Here is a 25,514-nt window from a genome sequence, read left to right as displayed (position 1 = left end):
TATTATCGGGCTCATCCCCTGATGCCCTTTGCAGCTCTGATTCTTTGAGTTTGATTCTCGAAATCCTTGCTTCCCTGCTCTCTCTCCCCAATCTGTTCCTCCTTATCATCAGGGTTGTTAAAAGGTCTCGGGAAAAGGCTTTATATGCATCCCAGACAGTTTGTTTAATTTCTGTCCCAATGTTGACCCTAAAGTACTCCTCCGCCTGGGTCACTAAGTCCTGTCTGACCCCCTCTTCCAACAGCAACGTCCGATCCAATGTCCATCTCCTTTGCTGCATTTTTTGCTTCAGACTGATCACCACCTCCACTATTGAGTGGTCTGACAGAATTGCTGGAATATATGATATAGAGTCAACTGCTGATGTAAGAGTTTTATCCAATAGAAAGAAGTCTATCCTAGAGTGATGTCTATGTCTTCTGCTGTAGAAGGAATAATCTCTTTTTCCCGGATTTCTGAGCCTCCAAATATCTATCAAGTTAAAATCCCGTATTAAATTCTTCAATTCCAATCCAGTTTTTTTGTGGGGGTGTAAATTTCACTCTTGGGGTTCGATCCAGTTCTTTATCAAAGATTAAATTGAAATCGCCCCCAGAATTATCAGACCCTCTGTCTTTATTAGGCTGATTTTGAGTTTCAACAGAGCCCCAGGGGCATCCAGATTCGGACCATAATAGACTGCACAGGTAAAAGGGGTACTCCCAGCAATCCAAGATGTCACCAGCCACCTACCTGAGTTATCTGTCTCATGTTTAATAAGCCTGATCCCTGTGCCTGTTCTGATAATTATTGCCACCCCTCGCGTACTTCCACCTTGTTCCGAGCAAACAACAACCTGGATCCACCTTCATCTACCGAATGTTAGATTAGACTCTTCCCTCTCCAAATGTGTCTCCTCTAGTAGACAAATATGAGCCCCTGAGTTAAACATAAAATCAGTAATCCTTCTCGCTTTCTTTCTATCCCTTAACCCGTTAACATTCCAGCTTATTAATTTTATTCTACTTATCATGTCGACCTTGTTCCTCTGTGCCCATTTTGAGGATTCTAGACCAGCTCCCTATGAGAGTACAATTTAATTTCGTGCATAAATGAGGATTATTTTGATTTGTTTTTCCCCCACTCCCCACCCTCCTACCCCCCTCCCCTGCGGAATCCCACCCTTGATTCTTCTGGCGAACATGTCGCCAATTGAGAGTTTTCCAGACCCCTGGATGGTGACCCCCTATAGCAAATTAAACTTTCAGAGTACGCCAACTGTTTGAGATTCAATTATATATAAAGAGAAAAAATGTGCGAAAAATACCTAGGTGCCCCCCCCCTTTTTTTCCTCCTTTCTCCTTCTCATTCTCTTATTTCCCCCTTTTTTTCTCCTTTTTTTCATTCCTTCCCTCCCCGCCCAAAAGAAAAAATATCAGAGAAGATTCTGCTTAAAGCTTCTTATGCCTCCCTATCCCCACTTATTCACCTTAATACATGTGTTGCTTAGTTTTCTGACTGTCCCCTTGGTTGTGAACTTCACTTTTACACCCATCTTAAAGACCTGTGCTATAGCTTCTATCAACCAAGGGCACCCACCACCAAATTTGTTGATAGTTTTTGGGATTTATGTCTCTCTTTCTTAAATTGCACTTTCTCGCATTAGGGTGATGAAGGATTCAACTTCTTGTGTTGAGGTGAAATTATGTGTCTTGTTCTTCAACACCACTCTGAAAAAAGCCGGGAAATTCATTTGAACCTGGGCCCCCAAGCTCCTCAAGTCCCTAGCTCCCATTGCCTCTGCGCCGTTACTTTCCCCACATCAGATCGAATAAGATAATTGCCTGAACCAAATTGTAGGGACTTTTCTTGCAATGCTCTGCTCAGAATTAGTTCTTTAACCGTGAAGGTCACGAAATTTACCAGGATCTTCCTCAGACCTGACCTCCCCGGGCATTGCCTAAAGGGATCTCTGTGTGCTCTTTGTATCTCGTCTTCCAGGTTGATATCTGGACTATCCTTAAGGACACCCTCTCTGAGAATTTTACATATGAGGCCCTTGACATCCCCATTTTCCACTCCTTCCGGTATTTTCAGAAATTTCAAGTTGTTTCTTCTTGAATGAATTTCAAGTCTTACCACGTTCATCTGTAGAGCTCTGTTCTGCACTCTTAGAGTCTCAATGTCTCTGTCATGTCTTTTTGAGGCCCCTGTTAGTAAGCTAACTTCCTCCTCCAGCACATCTGTACGTTTGCTGACATCTACCAAGTTTTGTTCTAAACTAGCACACTGCTCGTGAATGGTTTTTTGATTGGCTTCAGATGTATCGAATTTTTTGTCAAGTTTTGTCAAAAGGTCTTCTCTAAGACTGAGAAGAAGAGTCTCAACCTGCGACAGACCTGTTTCCGGGCTTGCTGATTCTGTTTCTGTTTGCTCTGATTCTTCTTCCTGTGCCTGAGCATCCTCTATTTCCGCCAGCACCGTATATCTATTTGTGAGAGGCACCGAGGAGCATATGTTCGGCATGCTAGGTATGCTATGTGATCTATGATTTGGTAAGCTAAGGGTACTAGGTGCGTCTGTTGTATTAAGGTCGCCTGTTGCATTAAGATCGTCTGACAGCCGGGGACCGGGAAGATCAGAGTTAGGAACACTTGGGGTATTGACCGTGTGTCCCCCCCCCGGACTGTTTCTTGCTCTCCCCCACTTTGGGGTCAACTACCTTTTCCATAATTCTATTGTAGGATTTCAAAGATGGGGTGGGCTTTGGCAATGTCCAACGCACTTTGAGGAGCTTGTGCCTCTGCTTATTCGCCTCCCCTTTCCTAGAAATGTTACTTCCCCTGTCCCTCCTCTTTTCCTTAGGGGAAATCAGTATGGTTCCTACCCTTGCGGTGATCAGGCACTCAACTCCCTTTTTTTGCAGCGCAAGTCTGGATCTTAATTGATACCTATTCCTGACCTGTGGGACTGGGGGTGCGTGAGAAGACTCCCTGCCCTTGCCCTTATTCTTGCTCTTATTTTTACACGCTTCCCCAACTGGGCAACACTCTGAGGTGTCGGTCACGTTGGCTTTGGCTGTTTCTACTCTGCGCTGTAAATATGAGGGAGGCTGTGGGTGTAAATACTCTATGTCTAAGTCTGGATTCGTTCCTAGGTCCATACCCTTGCACAGTATGAAGCTCTGAGCCACAGGAGCCCTACTCGTGCTTTTCTTCGCTTTCACCCAGCCTGCATCGCATGATATCCTCTCGCTTATTTTTCGCCCTGCAAAGCTCACAGAACCGTTTGTCCCCTGGGCCCCCTGGTGCTCCTCTCAACAATTGGGGGAGAAAATACAGATTGCGAGTCAGAGGCTTTCCAAGACTTATTTTCGCCAATAACCTCCTAGCATGCCTCCAAAATCTCGCCCAGTCCTTTTGGTGCCCCGCTAAATCACCAGCGCTCCTCCTCCTCCCCTTAGGAGAACCGGTTCCAGTACCTGCCGCTACCGCTTGTCCCACTGCCCCGGCCGCTTCTCCACCTTCTGTTCCCACCGTGGATCCGGACGGCTGTCTGCTACAGCCCATAGCCTTCCGCTTGCCTCGCTCACCACAGCCATGCAGTTCTAAGTGTTCTTTATTCTGAGTCTTTTCAGTGATCCTCAAGTAAGCAGCTAAACTTAGTGCAAACAATAACAGTTAAATTGTCTGCCATGTGGTGTACTTCTCATGTTATTAAAGTTATCTGGCTTAATACCCATGATAACTATTCTAACTTTTGGAAACCTATACAATTGTTAGCAGAGCATAATACATTTAGAATCAAAAGTGACATTTATTTCAATACATTTCATAAATACTCCAATGAGACATGGTCGAAAGCTTTTGCATGTTGAACTTCTTTCAAAACCATTTTGTGGCATAAAATGTCTGAATGGTAATATATGTATGTATTTGTATGCCTTACGAGAATAAACCCATGCTCTTGTTCCGATACCAACTTTTCGATAACCTTTAAGAGTCCCATGGACAATACCTTTGAGTACATTGTAGCATCTGCATTAAAGAATAAAATTGCTTGTCATGATCCCCTTTCTATAGTTGCCATTTATATTTTTATCTGAATAGAGCTATATGAATTTCATACTATGATTTAGGTGTACTACCATCATTATAGATGGCTACCTGCAGAGCAAAGAGGACAAGCATAATTATTTCCAAGAAGGGCTTATACAATTCCACATGGATAATATCCTGCCCCAGTGCCTTATATTTTGCATGCGCATTTATATGTGATAATATTTCTTTCTTTGTTATAGCTTGATCTAGATAGTCATCATCTGAAAGTCAGTGCACCAAGTGATATGGGGCCTAATCACGAACTGCATTTTGTAGTATGTTTTGTAGTACTACAAAATGTATTAACAAATGTTATTCAGAAACTTATGTGCAAAGTTTACACTTCCACCTTGTCTATTTATTCCTGTGCTGAGAACTCCACCCCGATGGAGGTGTCTCCACACAAGAGTAAGTTTTAGTGGTAAACGTGGCTGGAAAAAAGAGAATACTTAGTATTAAAGTGGAGGGGAATACTTTGGCATAAGGAGAGGTTAGAGGAAGGTTAGGGATGGGCTTAGAGCGGGGCGTGTCCTCACCCACAAGAAAGGAAGTCCATTCCTATTCACAAACTGCACTTCTAAAGTTAGTACAGACAAAAAAGGAACCAAAACAGTAGTAAATTATTATATTGCAGAGCTGAAGTAAGTCCCCCACCAAACATGGGCAACCACTGGTACTGCAACACCCTCTCACAGAAATCAATGGAGTTAGGGATGTAAAATGAAACCGTATGGCAAATAATGCTAAATGAATTCAAATATTTTAAATAGTTAAACATGTAAATAAATATAATTTAATGGTAAAAAACATATACAAATAGTACATTTTTGAAATGTAACTTTAAAATATTGTAATATCTTTTTTGCTTATAAAATAATGTAACAATACATTTTTAGACATAAGTACATTCTTTTAATTCATTCTATACATCACTATTAATAAATATCAATACATAATAAAAATATTGTTTTCTATAGTCATGAATTTATTTTTTATTTACCTTAAGAAAAATAAGTCTAATGTAATTTAATATACATATTGCTAATCTGACTTGTTGCCGCCGAGGAGAGTTGGGGACTCGCTGTGCCAGGAGGCTATGTTGTGCCAAGGAGGAGAGGTCAGTCTTCTGCGACGCTCTGTGCACATAAAAGTGATTGTTGTCTCCCTCGGCAGGGCCCCCCTCTTGGCACTCCAACCATTGGGGGCAGGTTTCACCTTGTGGCTTCTACTTTGCCTTCAATAAGGAGCTGGGGAACATATTAAAACTACTGGAAGAGGGTGCGCTAGTATAGGTAGCTGGATGATTTTGGACTCTGAGATTGTCCCTCATGCAGGTAGGAGATCCAACACTTTTACTTCTACGATTCCATGTTTGAAAGTGTAACTGAGACCTGCTCCCCCTTTCGAACATCCAGATCCTTGGTTTGGGCTTGCTTTTAGCTGCATGGGCTCTGATTTGTTGTAAAGAATGGAGGAAGTAGCCTTTTTCAGGCCTGTGTTCCCCTATTGACGACCCTCCTTGCTTGCTCACATCTTCTCAATTTAAGTGGCGTAATTGCTCTGCATCTTTGCCTCAGGCCTCCATCCCCGGGAATACGTCAACAGTTTGTAGGATATCTTTGCTTATATCTCCTCGAAAAATATTTTGGCTTGCCATAATGGGGAAATGCAGGCCTACTGCCAGGAAATTGATGAACATTGCATCAACCATGGACGTCTTCTTGCAGCATGCTGTCGGTGTCCTGGACAAGAAAAATGAGCTGGCTACTTGTCGTCTCTCGTGATCCACTGTGCTTTATCCCTCCCAAATGGCCCCCATGCTTTTATATCCTGTCATTCCTGAGCAAGGTCCTACTCCCGAGCTTGTGATTGTGGACCAGAATGAGGCCAGGGCCACTTGTCTACCCTTTACTTACCTTACTCACCAGGATGGCGTGTATCCAATGGACATCCAGATAACACCAGTAGCTCCATTTGTGGACACTGGAATGGAGAATGGATCAAGAGCAAAGTGAAAGGGCCCCTCGATCGAGAATCTTGCCAAGCAGAGGAAAAGCTTTGGTTTGCATCCCAGGCCTTCGGATCTTACTGCTGTGTGTAAATTAGACCTTATCCTCCATCGCTTATCAGCCATTGAAAGGGACCTGAACAACTGACATTGCTCCTAAGAGGTGGCCCCTCAGTATTGCCCTTGTTTCTCTGGGCTCTAACGCGCCACCTACCAGCATGCATGATCTTGACACAAAGCGTGGAGCATCCTAGTCCTTTCCAAGTTGATTCTTAAGGGTGTAACCCAGCGCACCTATCCAGAGATGTGACTGGTTTGCCCCTTATTACCAGACCAGACACTGAACATGAACATGAATGATACTGTCTCTGGCATCAAAGTTCAAAGATGGTTTAAAGTTCTTCACAGCCCAATCTGAACTTGAAATTCGGCTCTGTAGCAAATATATCCTCTATCTCAGGCACTGTAGCAAGCATGCTCCCTATTCCAGGAACGGTTGCAAGTACGTCCTCCATGATGTCGGTTGGAGCGAGAGATAACACCAGCTCAGGGGCACCCAGTAACTTTGCCCAGAGCCCATGCACTTTACATCTGCCACCTGATTCAACCCCTTTCATAGTGATTTTAGTAAATGTTACTAGACAAAGGAAGATTTTGTCAAACTCAGGAACAAAATTGTGCATTGGTTAAATTCTAACATTGCAAGAGGTTTGCGGGTTGAAACCCACATAATAATGTTACGTAGGACATCTTGGGTAGGCAGAGCAAAGAAGAATTAGGATGGGAACTCTGTCACCATCAACTTTAACAGCACCAACGTAGTGGATAGAATTTTAAATATGGTTTCTTATTTTAATCATGTGGATTTTAGTTCAGCCATTATAGCTATTTTCCTTTTTTACTTTTAAAGGTCCTACATTCACCCATTTTTTCCATCTAGAAGGATTCAAGTGTGACCTCTACGTTTAGGACAAGGAGTCAGCAGGAGGAAATACCAGGAATAGCTACATCTAACACAGATTTGTGCCATTGAGTTCATAGAGTGCTGTGATTTGCCGAGGGTAGTTCCTTTGAAGTCTAAAATTCTTTCAACAAAGTGCCCTGTTGGGCTCTTGGGATTGGCCCAATCAGATCATAAGGGGTGCAACTTTATTTCCTGGAACATCGCAGGGCTGGCAAGTAGGTTTAATGATCTAGAATGGGAACTTTAAAAAAAAAAAGGTTTGACGTGATCTGTCTTCAGGAAACCTGGGCTAAAGAAAATTGTTATTGATTGAAAGGATATAAAAACTTCATCGTGCCAGCCCCCCCCATACAGCTGGAAGAGCCAAGGGAAACTTGGTTAGTTTTGTTTCTTTAGCAAATCAAGGCAGTTCTGTCATGTTGTCAGTAGACTTTCCCACTCTACAGGCTTTGTTGCTATCTAGCAAGGCAAACAAGTTAATGATTTCAAATTGTTATAATGCAGTAGCCTGTCTGCCTGAAGTATGTAATATTTCATGGTTAGGCACCTTTTTGAGAAATATGACCAGGAAGAAACAGAATTGCCCCAACATCTTTATAGCAGGAGTTTTAAATGTCCACCTGTGGGGGAATGCTATGCTCGACGGGGTCAAAGATTTGGGTTGTGCACGCAATTCTGGCCTGCACATGGAATGTACCTACCAGGGCTGTTTAATGAATGCTATGATGAATGAGTTTGACTTAAATTCGGCATTTAACAAATTGCCCCGTATAAGAAGGATGTTGCTCCTGCTTTTAAAGGCTGTGACTCTTTCATTGATTTAATTTGTGTCTCTATACCCATCATTTCTTACATTAGAGACTTTACTATCCAGGAGAGCGTGTATAGTGACCAGAACCCTGTGTATGTTTTGACTGTTTGACCCTGGGTAGTACAACCGATCATGAACAGAGTCAAGTGTTCCCTGATAGCTGTGGAAGGGGGAAGGAGACTAAAGTGGGCCCAGATTATTCCTGAAAAGTTTTAAGAGTCCCTCTTTATTCAGTGTCAAAAGGAGTTTGCCACTTGCTTAGACAGGGGGGGAACCATCAGATATATCTTGGAGGTGTTTGGTAGTATGTCAGGAGTTATAGCTAATCTATTTCAGGACCTGGGAAAGCGTTTATCTCACATAGGCCATATAGAGGGTTCCAGAGCCTTCAGGAGTTTGAAGGAAGCTCTGAGCATCAGACCAATGAATCCCATGGGGGTCAAGGAACATCGAATATAAAGCCGGCCAGATAAAGCATAAGTCGGTTTTAAAAGATGAGGCCTGCTTAGACCTTATGCTGTTCAGCACCCTGAAGAATCGCTCCATATCTTGGAGCATTATCAATGATCCGTTTTTGGCAGAAGATAATGCCAACCAACGGGACACCCATAGCACAGTGAAACAGTGGGTTAGCTATTTTGAGGGTATGTTTTAGAAGGATATTAGTTCTTTGGAATCCCAGGATATTGTAGAGGGTCAATCTGAGATTGTGTTTAGAAGCATGCATATCGAAGTTGACTAAAAGTAAGGCCCAGGACCAGATGGTGTTCCACTAGAACTTTATATTTCGAATTTGGACACTAGGGCTCTTGTCCTCACTTCAGTTATCTACGGTGCAGTGGACAAGCCGCCCGGACTCCTGGGCACTATCCACCATTGTTCCCGTTTTCAAAATGAGAGATCAGGATAGTTCTCATTGCTATACATCTAATATTACTTATGTTTGCTTGACTTGTATGGTTTTCTTCGTGAAAACTGAAAATAGTATTGTTGATTGATTGATATGTTAAATAATTTAATTTTAACTTCATTTAGTGTGGCATTTGAAATAATAACTTGACATTAATTATTATGAATATTAAACATAAACATATTTTTACATACTTTAATACTTGTTTTACTTTTCTCAATACTATACCATATGGAGACTGCAGTTGGGATTGAAAGTTCCATATGGTAACTCTGCCTATTTTACTATCGGGAGATCTCCACGAGTGGGGGTATGGTAAAGTGTAGGAAAATGTGAAAAAGTGTTTTAAACTTGGAAAGAAGTTTGTTAAAATATTTTTGAAAGGCACCTCAATTTACATTTGAACAATATGAAAACATTTCAAGATTGCACCAGAAATGTGTATGTCTTTTAAATGTAAATATTAGAGATACCATTGCTATAATACCACTGAAATGATATTTATATATTAACCAGGTTTTACTAACAACCACTGACAACCTGGGCCTCTTGACCTATAACCTAAGACCTCTTCCCCAAGCCTTACTTCACAACCCAAAACCGATTTCTTCCCACCAGTACTTCAAAGGGAAACAGTGGTGAAACTGGTGTCAGACACCTTCCTGATCGCTCATTGTCATTGTGAGTAAAATATGGACAATACATGCACATCAGAGATTTGCAGCTACCTATGCAGATTTGTCCCTTACATTTCCTTTTTTGATGAGAAGGTTAAACCTCCCAAATGGAACTATGGTTCCAGAAGAAGCTTTGAAATAGCAACTGGAAAGCAGATTAATTAACTTACCCCAGCAGGGTAGTTGAAAACCCACATAAATTTAAGCACAAGTACTTTGAGGCAGGTCACAACTAATATATGGGACCCAGAGAAACATAGAAAAAAACACAACCATAACGTTTCCATGTTGAACCAATCAAAAACGGTATTTAAAGCTGTTTTCACTCATAGTGTAAATACAGTTACATGCAAAAGATTTACAGTTCCGTCTAAAAGAAAAGGTACAATTCTTTTTGGGTTCCCAATTAATTTATAAGACCCACACAGGCCATAACTAGTATTTTCTGCGCCCCATCTGTCAATAGGATACCTGTACACAGACACCATGCTTTGTCAGACAGCAGTATTCCTTGCTGAGCTTACACGTGTGAGTCCCTTAACACCGCTGCACAGTAGCATATCTTATTTTAAAAGGTGTGCACCAAAGGTTACAGCTCAAAACTATTTTAACAGAAGCTTACAGTGGATGATATTGCCTTAGAGGTTCACACTGATAGCATCGATCAAAACACCAGGAGGTCAAAAAAGCAAAAAACAGGTTGGGATGTGGGTGGTGTCAGAACCCATTCTTTCACAAAACCTGTGAGTGTTTTGGAAAAAATTACTTTCACATATATTCAGTTATAATTAAAATAGATACATGAAGTTCCCCTATTTACATTAATAGGCTGCACAATCACTTACCATTTACTTTTGTCACACATTTAGTTGTAAGTTTTCCGCATCATCCAGCCATAAAAAAATCTAATAAGTCTGCTCCAATTATTTCAGTATTCCTGTGATCACGTACTGTTCTCCCTTTCACCTCACACTAAAATTTCCCCCTCAAATTCCCCTTGGAAGAAATTGGTTTATTAGTTGCAATGGAGGTGCGTCCATCACAAGTAATATAGGTATTCAACGCTCTCTTTACTGGGAACTAAGCACCCCATTGTTGCACTTGACTCTCCTAGGGTAGCAAAGCAGAGCAGTCCAAAGCCTACTCAAGAAAAAGTAGGTACGCAATACCAACATGCAATAAATTATTGTCTAGGCAGCAACTTTTCTTATAGAAAAGAAAATGTATTTATTACTGTGAGAAAGTGCCATCTTTCTTGCATTGGATTGGCCCCTCTTTTTGCTGAACTGCTGATGTGCTTTGACTGAGTGTGCTCCTGCCCACATTAAACCCCCACTGATGCCAGTGTGGGATTTAATGTAAAATGCAGCACAGGGGGCACCTTAGAGATGCCCCCTGAAACCTAACCTACAATCCACGTCTTGTCTGAGGGGCTGCCTAGGCTGCTACACAGCAGACATGTTGCTAGACCCCTGGGTGGAGAGCCCTGGCTCTCCTGGGCCTGCAACAATGCACATCCTGGGACGAGGTGCCAAGCCTCCTCCCCCAGGTTGGGAAGGGGGAGCTTCAAAGGCATTCCGTCTTTGTGAGCGCCTCCAGGCCATTTGCTAGACCCAGCAACTGGCCCCCACTGGTTCTGACCCTACTCTGGTGGGAACACTGTCAGGAGTGTGCCAACCTGTGCCAACTCCACCCCTCAGGTGGGAGAGGCGAGGTAAAGCACGACCCCCGGGCCCTGGCCATCTTGAAGATGGGGAGCCCTGCCCAATCACAGCTAGGCTCCTGCCCCCTCCCACAGGAGAGGAGCAGGCTAGGGGGTGTACCCACCCCAGGAAAGGGGACCCATTGGTCCCTGCCCTTGCCCTGCCTGTAACACCCCTAAAGTTAGTATTTAGGGGCACCCTGAACCTTCCTTCCTCAGATCTCGATAAGAAAACAAGAAAGAAGATCAAGAAGAAGAAGACCCATCATACGGCTGCTAACAACAGGACAACACCAAGTACCTTGGCCCCAGCCCTGCACTCCTTCCAGCCTGGAGCCTGCCTCTGCTAATCCTGGTGACTCCTGCGGACAGCATCCTTGGAAAACCCGGAGGATCTGCCTGCCTTGACCCTCTAAAAGACTGGGACTCCCATGAGCAGAGGCTCTGCTCCAACAGCAATACCCCTGGTGCCAGCCAGGAACCGCGAATCCAGCCCTCTCTGCACCCGCCGAGCCCAGCCCGTGCCCTAGTGATCCAAGACCACAAGGACATCCCCCCGAAGTCCAGTGCCTAAAGACCCTCCTCGACGAGCCAGACGACACCTGTAGCCTCAGAACCAGGGACCCCCCAACCGCGACCACCAGAGGGTAAGATTTCCCAACACCCAAAGACACCCCTGCATCCGGCGCCCCATGGACCCCTGTGCCCTCCTTTGGGGTACTTACCTCTTCACCAAGAACCCAACTTACCTCTCAAAGTGGTGGTCGCAGCTGAAGAATCTCCGTCCCCAAGCCTGCAGCCTTTGTTCACTTTGTAACTTTCCCATTGGATAACATTGAGCGCCCGACGGCTCAGAAGCACCGAGCCGCCCAAGTGCCGCTGGAAGTGCAACTACTACCCTACTCTACTTCCCCACTTGCCCTGAGTAAGTGACCAGGAGCTCAACTTCCACAGCCGCATGGCCTGCCTGCTTGCAGCCACCAACCAAAGGCCCCCTACCCTCCATTGGATTGCATTGGGCATACTCTCTCTTCTCTGCACCCGGCTGACCCTGTGCCGCTGAGGGTGTAAACATTGTACCTTTCCGACCCTGGGAGACCCCTGAATCTATGCCCAGAACCTTAGCCTCACCAGTCGAGTACTCACCTGAAAGCCAATAACTTAGGCCCCGATGTAGGTAAAAGTCATTTACCGAATTTAATATACCGATTTTTACCGAATCGGTATTTTGAATTCGGAAAATGAGATGTAGATAAAAAAAATCGGTAAAATACCGATTCGGAAACAATCGGTATCGTGTTTTGAGAGTTAACGAATCGGTCTTCACCGAATCGGTATTTACCGAATCGGTAAATACAGAATCGGTAAATACCGAATCGGTAATGGCAATACAACCCTATGGGCCAAAAGGCCCATAGGAATGCATTGTAAATACCGATTCGGTATTTACCGATTCGGCAATTACTGAATCGGTAAATACCGAATCGGTAAATACCGAATCGGTAAATACGGAATCGGCGAGCAAGTAAAAGTGAAACTAATTACAACAGCCAATGAGGTGGAACCACCCTCCCCCACCCTAGCAGGGAGTGGCTACCCAGACAGGTGCAACTCATTAGAACTTTCTGGAGAGGCAGCCAGAGCTGAGCTTTCAGAGTGAGCAGCAGAGAGAGTGGTAGCACAATCCTGATCACAGTGGAAATGGCAAGCAGCTCTGAGAGCCAGAAGACTGAGCGCAAGCGCAAGGTCAAGTTCAGCAGCATGGAGCTGCAAGTAGTGGTGGAGGAGGTGGTGAGGGTCCACAGGCAGCTGTTTGGGAGGCTGTCCCTCACAGTCCCTGAGTCCACCAAGAGGAAGCTGGGGAGTGGCATCGGAGAGAGGGTGAATGCAGTTGGTGTCACCCCCAGGAGCCTGGACGACCTCAAGAAGAGGTTTTATGACATACGCAAATTGGCGGAGCTGCACAAGCAGGCAGGTCTGACCGGTGGAGGCAGGAACCCGGCACCACCCCTCACTGACCTGGAGGAACTTGTGTCCACGACGATTGAGACCGAGAGTGTGTTGGGAGTTGGGGACCTGGACAGCTCAGCCACAGCTACATCAAAAGGTAAGAAGCATGCAAAAGCATGACACACCCTACCAGACACCTCCCCTTTAGCCCCAATGCACAGCCAAACCCCAGCCCAGTACTGCTAGCAACATACATGAGCAATGCATCATGGTAAATGTAGTCAGCTAATGTAGTAACAAATGCCAGTGCACATTAAACTGCAATGCACTAGAATCAGAGTATAGAAAATGATATGTGCAATGCTTTTATTGTAGTGACTGTAAGACATTTGCACTCAGTTCACAAATGCTTCTTTATACCTAGGGGCACCATCAGGCAGTGGAGCAGCAGCTCCACAGGCAACAGCTCCAGCTCCAGCGGACAGTGCGGTGGCAGGGCCAAGCAGCATGGTTCCTTCACAGGAGGAGGAGGAGGACAGCAGTGCCATGGCTAATGAGGAAGACCCAGGACATACCCTCTCATTTCCCCACTCCCCCCTACTGTCACTATCTCCCCCATTGCTGTTCTCACCGGAGAACTCACCCACACGGACCCAGCCAGCACCTGCCACATCTCCTGCCAGGAGGATCATTGTGGCCCCATTGACCATCATGGAGGGAGCTGCGGGTCAGGCACCAGCACCCACACCTGCAACACCTGAGGCACAGCAGGCCACCCAGCAGGGCAGCACCAATCGGCGCCGGACATGCACTTCCAGCAGTGCTTTACCAGCACGGGAGGGCTCTGTCTTCCAAGGGCTGGAGGGGAGCATGGTCCAGATCCAACGGATGCAGGCCAAGTCCATCCTGGCTTGCCAGCGCCAATTGCGGGAACACAACCTGCAGATGGGGGAGATGTTGAAGGGTTTTCAGAATTTAATGGCAAGTAACAGGGAAATAGCAACAGGACTGGGGCACATGACAACTGCCGTAACATAGCTGTGTGCAAAGATGGAGGAGCATGAGCACATTAGGCGCAGGGATGCCCGCGTACAAAACCGGGCAATCAACCGGCTTGCCGCAGCAACCGCCCTGCTATGCCGCCGAGGGGCAAATATGGAGGACTGCCTCACTCAGAACACTGCGGAGGTGACCAGGGGCATGGCCCGCATCACCACTGCCATGGAGGCCCTCATCATCTCCAATACGGTGGTGAATTCTGCCCTGGACCTGGCCGAGGCTGGGGACAGCAGCAGCTACAGCAGCCCGGCCAGCGCTGTGTCTGAGCCGCGCCGGAGCACCAGGCGCTCAGCTGAGCAAGCCGGACATGCAGAAGGGGGGAGCCACATTCCAGTGGTTCAGCTAAGCGCAGCAGGAAGTGAGACTGCCAGGGTGGGTGAGGCAACCCGGCCCATTTACATGCCCCACCTTTACTGTACTTATGTGATTTGTTGCACATCAGTGCTGTAACGGTGTGCCAACATTATTACATTTATTTTTGTTCACATCCATGACCTGTCTGTGCATCTGTACTCACTCAGAAATAGTTTTCTGTTATCTCATCACGTCTGTATCTGCCATCACTTGGTGTAGACACCCCAGCAGGTTGTGTTTGTGGCACAGCAACGTCGTCGTCATGGTCCTCGTAGTCTGACAACTCCACCTCAGTGCCCTTCTTCACCGCAAGGTTGTGCAACATTGCACAGACAGCTATGATCTTGCAGCAGGTGATGGGGGTATACTGCCTTGCACCTCCACTCTTGTGCAAGCATCTGAACCTGCTTTTCCAGATGCCAAAGGTCCGTTCTACTACATTCCTTGTGCTTTTGTGGGCCCGGTTATACCTCCTTTGGCTGGGTGTAGAGGGGTTGAGGTAGGGGGTGAGTATGAATGAGCGGAGGGCATATGCACTGTCGCCTAGAAGGAAAAGGGGTAACATTACTCACATGCATACATGTACTTTACAGTGCTATATTTTGTTATGGGGGTATGATGATGTGTCTTACCTAGGAGGTATCCTTCACCAAATTCACCAGCCGTGCATAGATGCCGCTGTTTTGGAAAATGTACGAGTCGTGGGTACTCCCTGGGAATTTTGCTCCCAGGTCTGTGAGGGTGCACTTTGCATTGCAGATCACCTGCACATTGATGGTGTGCGTAGACTTCCTATTGCGGTAGATGTATTCTGTGTCAGCAGGGGGCAAATCGGAATGTGCGTGCCATCAATGCAGCCGATGATGTGGGGGAATCGTGCCATCTGGTAAAAGTCTGCTTTTGTTTGTACCAGTTCCGCATGGGTTGCAGGGAAAGAAATGTATTGGTCCATCCTCTGTATCATGGCGTCAAGGAATTTGTTGAAAAACCTTGACAGGCTGCTCTGGGTCACCCCTCCTACCGCAGCAACTCCACTTTGATAGCTGCCAGACGCAAGCGGGTGTAGGCTGCATAGCACCTGCACGTGCGTTGGGATGGCGTGTGCCCTTGGGGTGGGGTAGTCCAACAGTGGTTTGAGGTCCCTGATGAGCTCCAGAATGGTGTCTGAGTCCAGCCTGTACCTCTGTAGGATCTCTGCCTCTGTGAGCATGAACAGGGTGATCCTCTGTCTGTAGACCTGTTCCTCTCTTTGCCATTCCCTCTCTCCTTCCTGCTGTAGCCGTAGCCGCCTTGCAATGACATAAAATGCCGCCATCCTGCAAGTAGCATTGCATTTTGGGTCTCATTTTATAGGTTGCAGTTGGTTACCACCTGATTCAAATCCATGGTAAATGCCGATTTTGAAATACCGATTTTGAGGCAAAATCGGTATTTCTGTGCTTCCCTACATCGCTATCAGAGTTTTTGCCTGTCCGAATCGGTAATTTACCGATTCGGTAACTCTACCGATTCGGTAGATTGTCCGATTCGGACTATTTACCGATTCGGTATATCTACCGATTCGGTAAATGGTCCGATTCGGTATATTTACCGATTCGGTATGTTAGCGATTCGTTACTTTACCGATTCGGTGTATTTCCGATTCGGTTTATTACCGATTCGGTATCTATACCGATTCGGTATTAATACCGATTCGGATGGTTTTCTGCCTCCTACATCCCGATGGCTGGAAACCGATCGGTAAGGGCCGAAAATCGGTATTTTCGGCCGTTACCGATCGGTATTGGGCCTCCTACATCAGGCCCTTACTTTCCTTCCATAGGCTAACATTGACTGGTTTTCACTGTGATTTCTTCTAAGTGTGGAGTTTTGAAAACTTTAAAATATTCCTCTGAAATCAGCCGAATAACGATTTCCAAAATACTCACCTGGGATCAGGAGAGAAGAAAGTGCTGTACTTTCTAGTTCAGTACTGAACCGCAAAAGTAATTTTAACTGTACTTACCAGTTACCTGCATTTTCTTCCATAGGAAACCATTGACTGATTTCTCTGAAATTTCTTCTGTGTCGATTTTTGCAAATTAGAAATATTCTTTAAAAATCTCACCATCTACTAAAACGTAAATACTTACCTGTCTTAGGTTGAGGTCCCAATGGTGAACCTAGGAGTCCAGGACTGGATTACAAAAGTAACGAGAACCTACTTTATCTGTGACTTGAATTTCCTTCCATAGAATAACATTGCCAGTTTTTTCACTGAAAAGTTTGTGTCAACTTTGAAAATACATTTTTATTCTTTAAAAATTACAACTGTAACCAAAACGCTTTTACTTAACTGTTTACAGCTTAGGTCCCGGGAATGAATCCAGGATCCAGTCCTGTGTTTAGAAAAGTAATCCGGAAAGTAACCCACTGCATTTATGTAGAAAAACCGATTGAGCTCAATGTTAAATTGTGCTTAAAATTGTGTTGCCTATTGCAACCCCAGTAACTATTGTACTTACCAAGTCTATTGCTTTTCTGCAAAGTAATTACCTAAAGTCACTCATATTGAGAAAAGTATATTTTGATACCGGTTCTAAAATAAAACAACTATATCTTTTGATAAAAAACTATTGATCTAGAGTTCAGTTATTGAGTGTGTGAAACCTTTTGCTGACTGAGTGTGTACAACAAATGCTTTACACTGTCCTCTGATACTGCCTTACTGCTCGACCAAGCTACCACTTTAGAGAGTAAGGTCAGATCTGACTTTAACCTTTGTTATACCTCTGGAGATTGGGGACTCTATACACACTGTACCTTACTTTGGTCCAGTATATATAGAGCCAATTTCTTACAATTACGGACACACAACTAAATACTTTGCATTAATAACAACTATGCAGCCACTTTTGGTGACAACTGAAGAACAGTTTACACCCTCAACAATACTCCCCTCTTATACTAGATGCAATATCACAATATAAGGGGATGTTGGTATCAAAAAGGCAGGCCTCTTGGTTTTTCAGGGTGTCAGCTCATTATTAAAAACAGACAACCTGTTATGATCCACCCATGTAACACCATTGAAATCAACGGGGATAGTACAGACATTCAATACTTGTCACTTTAATGTAAAACCTTGCATTATCAACCATCAAGTTTGTTAATAAAGTATTGTGTTGCATAACATGTGCCCCAGAATCTCATTGGTATTTCCACTATGCTGTCACTAAACTTTGGGACCAACCAACATAAGTCTCCACACTCAAGAGATTATGAGCAAAGGATTCATCTTTAAAAGTGCTTGATAGCGTTTAAAGCTTATCCTGGGGTCAGGGATTCCATGCCCTGGGATACTTAGGACTACTTTAGGTAAGATATTCTGGGGCAGGGATGCTGCACTCCCTGAAGCACCCAAAGACACTTTGGAATTAATTGATGGTGCCCTTCCTACGTGGGACACTATATCTGCAAACATGCAATATTTTTAATGCACACAGGTGCTTATAAGACAATTCCCTGCCCATAGCATGTGTACTAATGAGTAGTTTTCTTGCTAAGGTGAGACATTATACTTGTTTGTTTGAACCCCAACTGCTCATTTATTGAGGTCTGGGTGCACATGCCATTACGTTGGTCACCAGAAGTGCTGCATTTGGAGGGGCAGTGTGGGGAGCCATGCTGTCCAGCCAATATCTGTCACTACTCTCTTGCTAGCACAGGAGCTGACTGGATCTTCTTCTCCCAACTATATGGACCATGGGTGACATCCTTCAGGCTATGCTTCTCCACTCCACTCCCCTCAGACATGGGCATGGAGAGTAGGAGGCACAAAGCCAGCCACCGGGAGTGCAGTGGCTCTTCTTTGTATCTCCCCTGTCCAGGGAAGATGTGGTTCCTTGGACAGTCTATTTTTGTGTTAGACCCCAGGGATGGGCTCCCCAGTGTAAAGCATGGCTCTGGAAGAGGACCCCATGCACTCTTCCTCCAAGATATTTCATAAATGAGGTTGTGTCAACACTTCAGGAGAATATTTGAAAATTGGGATGGAGCGCTAAGTGCTTCTTTTCCAGGCTGATTCTCTTAGAAGAACCACTCTTTAGATACTAAATGGTATACTTTAATTGTTGATTAATAATAATCATTACAATCAAGAATAAAATACAAAAGGTTAAGAACATAAATGTTTACCGACAAAACACATGTACAGCTTTATACTAAATAGTTAACAGCAATGATTTAAAGTGCCTGTGCCAATCAATAATTAAAGTACAATTCTGCAAGTTTTTTTTTCTAGCAGCAATAAGTAAAGTGCAGTTTTGCTGGCGGACAATTCCCAAAACTGGTATTAAGAAATAAATAATTTTCTCCTTGGCAGGACGCCCACAAAATACAGTTAATTGTGCGCATTTAAAACATTTTAAAACCATTTTTCGTAAATCTCAGATTTATTTTCCTAATCCTATAACAATTTAAAACCTTTTGGAATTCAGAGTCATGCACTAAACTTTTGGGAGCAAATTATCATTTTGGCATTAATGTCTTTGGCGACATGTTGCTGCAATACCAATCATTATCAGTCTTGGTAAGTAGCTTTTTTTCAACAATGTAAATGAACTTTGCACATTGTGAGATCAGGCGGTGCATCTTCCCAGTAAGAAAGATTATAATTGTGTGCCGACATGTTCTCACCCCATGGTCATTAAAAATGGGTCTCAACAGAGTCTTATACTTTTCTAACAGCTGGGGGCACATAGTTACAATATGTAATAAAGATTCGTTATAAAAGACACATAACCTACAGTTTTTTGTGGTCCTCTTTTTTTCCCATTTGGGTATTTCATCCTTTGTAGGGTATCTCCCAACCGTAGCAACAAAAATGTGTTCCTTATAAATGGTTTTAAATGGGTCATGAGATATAATTGAGGTTCTAATTTAATAAATGAGTTGATAACTGACCAGGAGTGACTCTTTTTTATGCGCTCATCCTTATCTAAAAGACTCAATAAAAGAGTGACTGAACGATTTATTGTCTGTTTATAAACTGCTTTTCTCCTAACTTCTTCTTCAAAGACTGGACACTTAAAATTGTGTAAGCTCTCACTTAAATAAACTCTCCAACTCCTAGCATGTTCATACCTTGTTATCTTCTGCCAACATTGGTTTGCAAGGGTACCCTGGGCAGAACGAAACAGAGAATATAACGTTTTTAAAAGGCAAATTGCTGAAACAGAGATTGCCCTTTCAGATCAAATTCTAATCTGACATTAGAGTGCCCTGTGTACCTAGGGACCCCAAAGACTGATTTGAAGACTTTTATTTGTAGGTCATCAAGGAATTTCACGTCTTTGCCACGAAAAATCATTGAACCGTAAGCCAAAGAGGAGATCAGCTTTGCTTTCATAAACTTTAATAGATGTTCATGATTTGGACAAGACAACTTATCCCTCAACTTTCTAAAAGCAAAGGACAAGGCTGTCGCCTTTGCTTTAAGGTTAATGAAATGCTGTCTAAAAGACAGATTATCATCAAAAACTTTACGGTTTGGATATGTAACCCGTTAATCTTCCATTCTTTCTTATTTGTTTTTGTACCACCTATTGTCATTATTTTTGTCTTTTTAGTATTAATTTGCAAACCATTAAGGCTGATATAGTGATTAAAGAGTCAAATAATCTTCTTAGGCGTATGGCAATATGGCTTAATAAAATGGTGTCATTAGCATATTGTAAATATTTGAAGTCTTTGCCTAAGGAGGTAGGTGGGTGAGCATTAACTTCTTTAAAATATATTGGTAGGTCAGCCATAAAAAGATAAAAAAAGGCATGGAGCCAGAAAGCAATTTTTTTCAGGCCACTCCTAGTTTAAAATCGGCAGGTTGTACTTCTGCCGTCTCTGACTTTGATCTGGACCCATGTGTTGGTATATAACAATATAATCATGTTGAGCAGATGGTTGGCTTGGAATACCCCATTCTGAAAATTTGGCCCAAAGTAGATTACGGGGAACAGAATCAAAAGCGGCCTTAAGGTCGACCAAACAGATATATAGCTTTTGCTTTATATATTTATATTATATATTTAGTCAGTAAGGCCAAGTTCGTACTCTTTGATTTGTCCCTTCCAAAGCCTATTTGGAAAGCTGGAATAAAATCTTTTTTTGCGGCCCATTCTTCCAAGCCGTCAAGCAGGCAGCTCACAAAGATTTTTGCCTTCACATCTGTCAGGGCAATTAGTCTATAGTTTGCAGGGTTGTCTTGTGGACCACTTTTATATATCGGCTGAATTACGCTTCCTTGCCATGACTCGGGAACCAATCCAAATGTAATAACATCATTGAATACAATCGTTAAAACCTCTAACCAATGCTCCAGATTTGCTTTAAAAATTGAATTTGGAATTCCGTTAGGGTCAGTCGCTCTATTTGATCAGATCCTGTTTATTGCCTTTTTAACTTGCACTGTAGGCCATGACTCCTTAGCTTGTGACTCAGCTTGGATAATGTGCTGGACATTCCGGTATTTTCTATCTTCTCTGCTTGATGTGCTTGTCTTTTGACAAACAGTATTAGTATTAAGCTGTAGGTCCGAGGATTAACCGTAAAGATTATAAATAAAAGATGCCCAGCAGGATTCGGTGATATTAGCACTATTCCCTCTTTTACTACCATTTTCGAGATTATTTATTATGCCCCAAAACAATTTTGAATTTTGAGTTTTGCATGAACGAACATGGACAATATTCCCTCATAGTAAGTTTGTTTCGTTGTTATACTCTTTGGATACTATTTTTTCTGTTCGTCTAGGGCTGATTTACTATATTTTGGTCCCATTATGCTTCTGGTAGAAAGCTCTAGCTACTAGGTGCATTTTCTTGAGACCTCCCAGCTTGAAAATCATACTTTTTGTTGGGGGGCTTGATTTTGCTGCTCCCTTTCCAGACTTGTCCTCTGCCTGATGCTATTACCTACTTTTTTGGGAGATCCTCCACAGCCAGCAATCCTGAGATCCTCCCTACTATACTACCTAGGTCCCACAGTTTCCTAGCTACTTAAAGGGCACCAGTGTGTCATCGTAAGGTTAAGTTCCTGTGTGGGTCTGGACTGGGTGTGTAAGTGACTTTATTGTACAGGTGTTTATGTGGCTGTGTGAGTGGGTGTATGAGTGCCTGTGTGGGTCTGTGTTTCTCTGGGGCTCTGAGTAGATGTATTAGTGACCGTATGGTATGTGAGAGGGTATGTGAGTGACTGTATGGGTGTTTGAGTGGGTATCTGAGTGAATGTATGGATGTGCTTGTGGGTGTATGAGCGGTTGTGTGGAGGTGTGAGACAGTGTGTGAGTGGGTCTTTGAGTGGGTGTATTTTTTCTAGTTGAGGTCTGGATCCTGGGATCCATTGTGGATTAACACAGAGTGGCGTGGTGATGTCTGCAGGCCTTGGCACCTAAAAACAAATTTGGGGGATATTTTCTTGCACATGAGGGGGTCCCTTAATCACCCTTCGATCATTCTCATGGAGGTCAGAATGCCTCTAGCCTGATCCCCTATACTCTATTTCTACTTTACTTCTGCCCCCTGTTACCATGTCCCGATTGACAAAATGGCTTGCGCTATTTTTGTCGCAGGTTACGTCCAGCCAATCACGTCATTGCTGTTGACATTGGCAACTAGATATCTTTATTGACTCCAAAACTACTGATTACACCATATAATGAAAAGCGCTCTTTCTGGACCAAGATCTAGCTTTTTGCTAAATTTGGTGTAGTTCTGATCAGTGGTTCGGACTGTAGTTGTGTCTAAAATACCCATGGGAAATTGTATGGCAAAATGTGTTTTGAGACTGACCCTCTTTTCTCAGCAGCAAACTAATTTTGAAAAGATTTGTCAATGGTACCAACAGTATTAGCAAAACAAAAAATGCTTTTCCTATCGAAAGTAGGTCCTAACTATAACTACCTACCTACTGGCGACCAACAATTGATAATATATACATAAACGCACACAGAGATGAAAATACACAGTTATGTATATACAAATGTGTGTGTGTGTGTGTATATATATATATATACATTTACAAGGCTACACAACATTGGGAGAGGCCAGACATAAAAGTAAGGCTAAAGGATTTAGGGCCAGATGTAGGTAAAGTACATTTACTGATTCTAAAATACCGAATTTTACTGATTCGGTATTTTAGAATCGGTATATGCTATGTAGCAAAAAAATCAGTAAAAATGACTGAATCGGTAAGATTCTGTATTTACCGAATCGGTATTTATCGATTCAGTAATTGCCATTCATTCCGATGGGCCTGGAGGCCCATAGGAATGAATGGCAATTACCGATTTGGTAAAATGGGGGATACTTTCAAGGGTGCCAGGGTATCACTTTGACACCCTGTTGCACCCCTGAATCGTGCTTGTGTGCAGATGTGGCACACATACATGCCCTAAGGGCACTTATGTCTGCCACATGGCACAGTTGAAAATGCACAGATTTGCATTTTCAAATCCTAAAATGGGAAAAACACTAATTTGAGTGCTCTCTACATTGCAAATTTGGTAATTTACCGATTTGGTATTTTAAGGAATCGGTAATTCACCGATTCCTTAAAATACCAAATCGGTAAATTACCGAATTTGCAATTTAGGCCACCTACATCTCAGTAGCCTAATACCGGTCAGTAACGGCCGAAATTCTGTGATTTTGCCCTTCACCGACCGGTATTCGGTCACCTACATCTGGCCCTTAGTCCTGCTTTTATGTCTGTCCTGTCCTGGTTTTTTCTCCTCAAATCTACCCACCCTAGACTGTAGCATACCTCTTGTCTGCTGTCAGATACACTCCCCTTAACAGCTGCACTACACACATGGTATTTGTTCCATCAGAGAAGCCCCCAGATGAAACAACTTCTTTCAATGCATAGGACAGTAGAACTGCTGTGTGAGTGGGTTGGGTAAAGGCACCGGTGCACACCACTCATCAGAGGGAGATTTACAGGTTAAATCTACTTTCTTCTCAGCCAACTCTCTCACATTCAGAGACTGAAGAACATGCATCACTTCTGCCTGGAGCTTTTCCCCTCCCCATAATCAGTACAACTGAAAGCTAATAATCAACCACTCAAGCAAAAATTTAGTGTCTTCGGAGAAAAAGAAAGCCACCCCCCTACCTTAGCAAGCGCAGCATATGAAATCCTTTTGTGGATGAAAAGGAACCAATGAGAATCACTGTATGCTCTACATCAACAAAAGGGTTTGAAAGACAAGTAGTACCAAAAGAGAGACATGACTTTTCCCAAGGTTGTCAGTTGTCAAGTTTTAAAACACAAACAGAAGTACCCCCAGCTGCCAAGAGATAGTTTGGTTATACAAGTGCCATAGCTGAAACATTCCACTGCATTCCATAACTGCAGTCCATCATAAGTACTTTGCAAAATAATTTCAGAAGTGCTTTGGAATTTCAATATTTTTGTTCAGAATGCATTACTGGGCTGTGGTGTCATCGCATTATGTACTTGGCTGTTTTGATTATTTTTTAACCCATTGTGTGTTAAGAGGAAATCAGAGTATAAGTCCTTGAGCAATGTGATAAAACTGTCCTAAACGTGCATAGTAACTGAGAGCTGGGCACAAGTCATCTGGAGTAGCGGCCTATTGGACATGTTGTGCTTGCCATGCCACTGGATTCAAGGCACTTGATAATTATCGGCTTTGTCCTCACAATGCTAAATTTGTCTCTATCCGGCCAATAGGTCTCTGGTTTCAGCACAGCACAGCAAAATCGGGAACACAGGATGAAAGCAGTAATTCCCTAGAGCAGACCCCTGTGAAAGGAAAGAAGATAGGAGCAAAAAGGAATATAGCTGCAAACCAGGGAACCTCCGCTGCAAATTCAATAAAGGACTTTGTAGGGAAGCACTTTAAAAAAGCCTTTACACCGGTAAAAGACAAAGAAATCGAGATATTTGAACCAGCATTGCAAAATGGGAGTCGGGAGAGAGAGGAAAATGGACACATCTCTCTACCCTTGGAAGTACAAACAACTGCATCCCTAAATATGGTCAATCAGTCGCTGCAGCTGCTACTGGACCTGGGGGGCTAGCGTCACCACGGCTGTCTTCTTCACCACAAGGGCTCTTTTGTTACATCTTGGAAAGATTACCCCAGGACAGAACGTCCGCAAAAGAGGACATAGGAAGAGATGAAGAAAGCATATTGAGTAGTAATGAAAACCAGAGAAGTGATGTGAATAAAGGCTCGACCCAGATACAGAATGGCAGCGTAGAACAAGGCATGCAAGTGAACGTGACACCTGAGCTCAACCAGGAACCAAATGCTAATATTACAAAGAACTCTTAAATGACTCCTAGAAGTGACATTGTCTAATATTGTTATCTTAAAATCACAAAAAAATGTACTTAGCCAAAATAGAGGGGGAACTGCAGGTGATTAGAAACCACATGCCTTCTATAGTAAGACAAATCCCCAACCCCGACCCTCAACCCCGAGTAGTGGTACAGGCGGAAACTGCCGAGCCACCTAAAGAATGCCATGAGGTATATATCTTAAAGTGGCCAATGAGGGTAATAAGAATAGGAGAGCTGACCAATCGTGGCCAAACAAGTAGAGCAAGAGGGAGAGGAAGGAGGTCACCAAAGAAAGGGGGTAAAACTATAGACAAGGGCGCAAGGATTGAGAAGGTGCCTGGTGAAAGGGGGTATGAACCAAAATCACCCAAAGTATTGACGAGTACATTAAAGAAGAAATACCCCAATAATCAGGGAAATAATCAGGGGAAAATTGTGTACCTACATAATATTCCAGCACCTCAAATGAAACACGTAACCATTAAAAACACATCACAGCCTAAGGAGTCTGGGAAACCGTTGAGAGGAAGTTTGCAGCCTGGGATCAGCCGGGAGGTGCAGGGTAATAGGAGTAACATCCAGATAAAAAGGAGGCGCTAGGGGGCGCACAGTGGGATAGATGCCTGAAGCGACAGCTTCACCGTACAGAC

This window comes from Lissotriton vulgaris, chromosome 4_1 (genome assembly GCF_964263255.1).
Source record: "Lissotriton vulgaris chromosome 4_1, aLisVul1.2, whole genome shotgun sequence".
Lineage (NCBI taxonomy): Eukaryota > Metazoa > Chordata > Amphibia > Caudata > Salamandridae > Lissotriton > Lissotriton vulgaris.
This window is presented reverse-complemented; position numbering follows the sequence as displayed.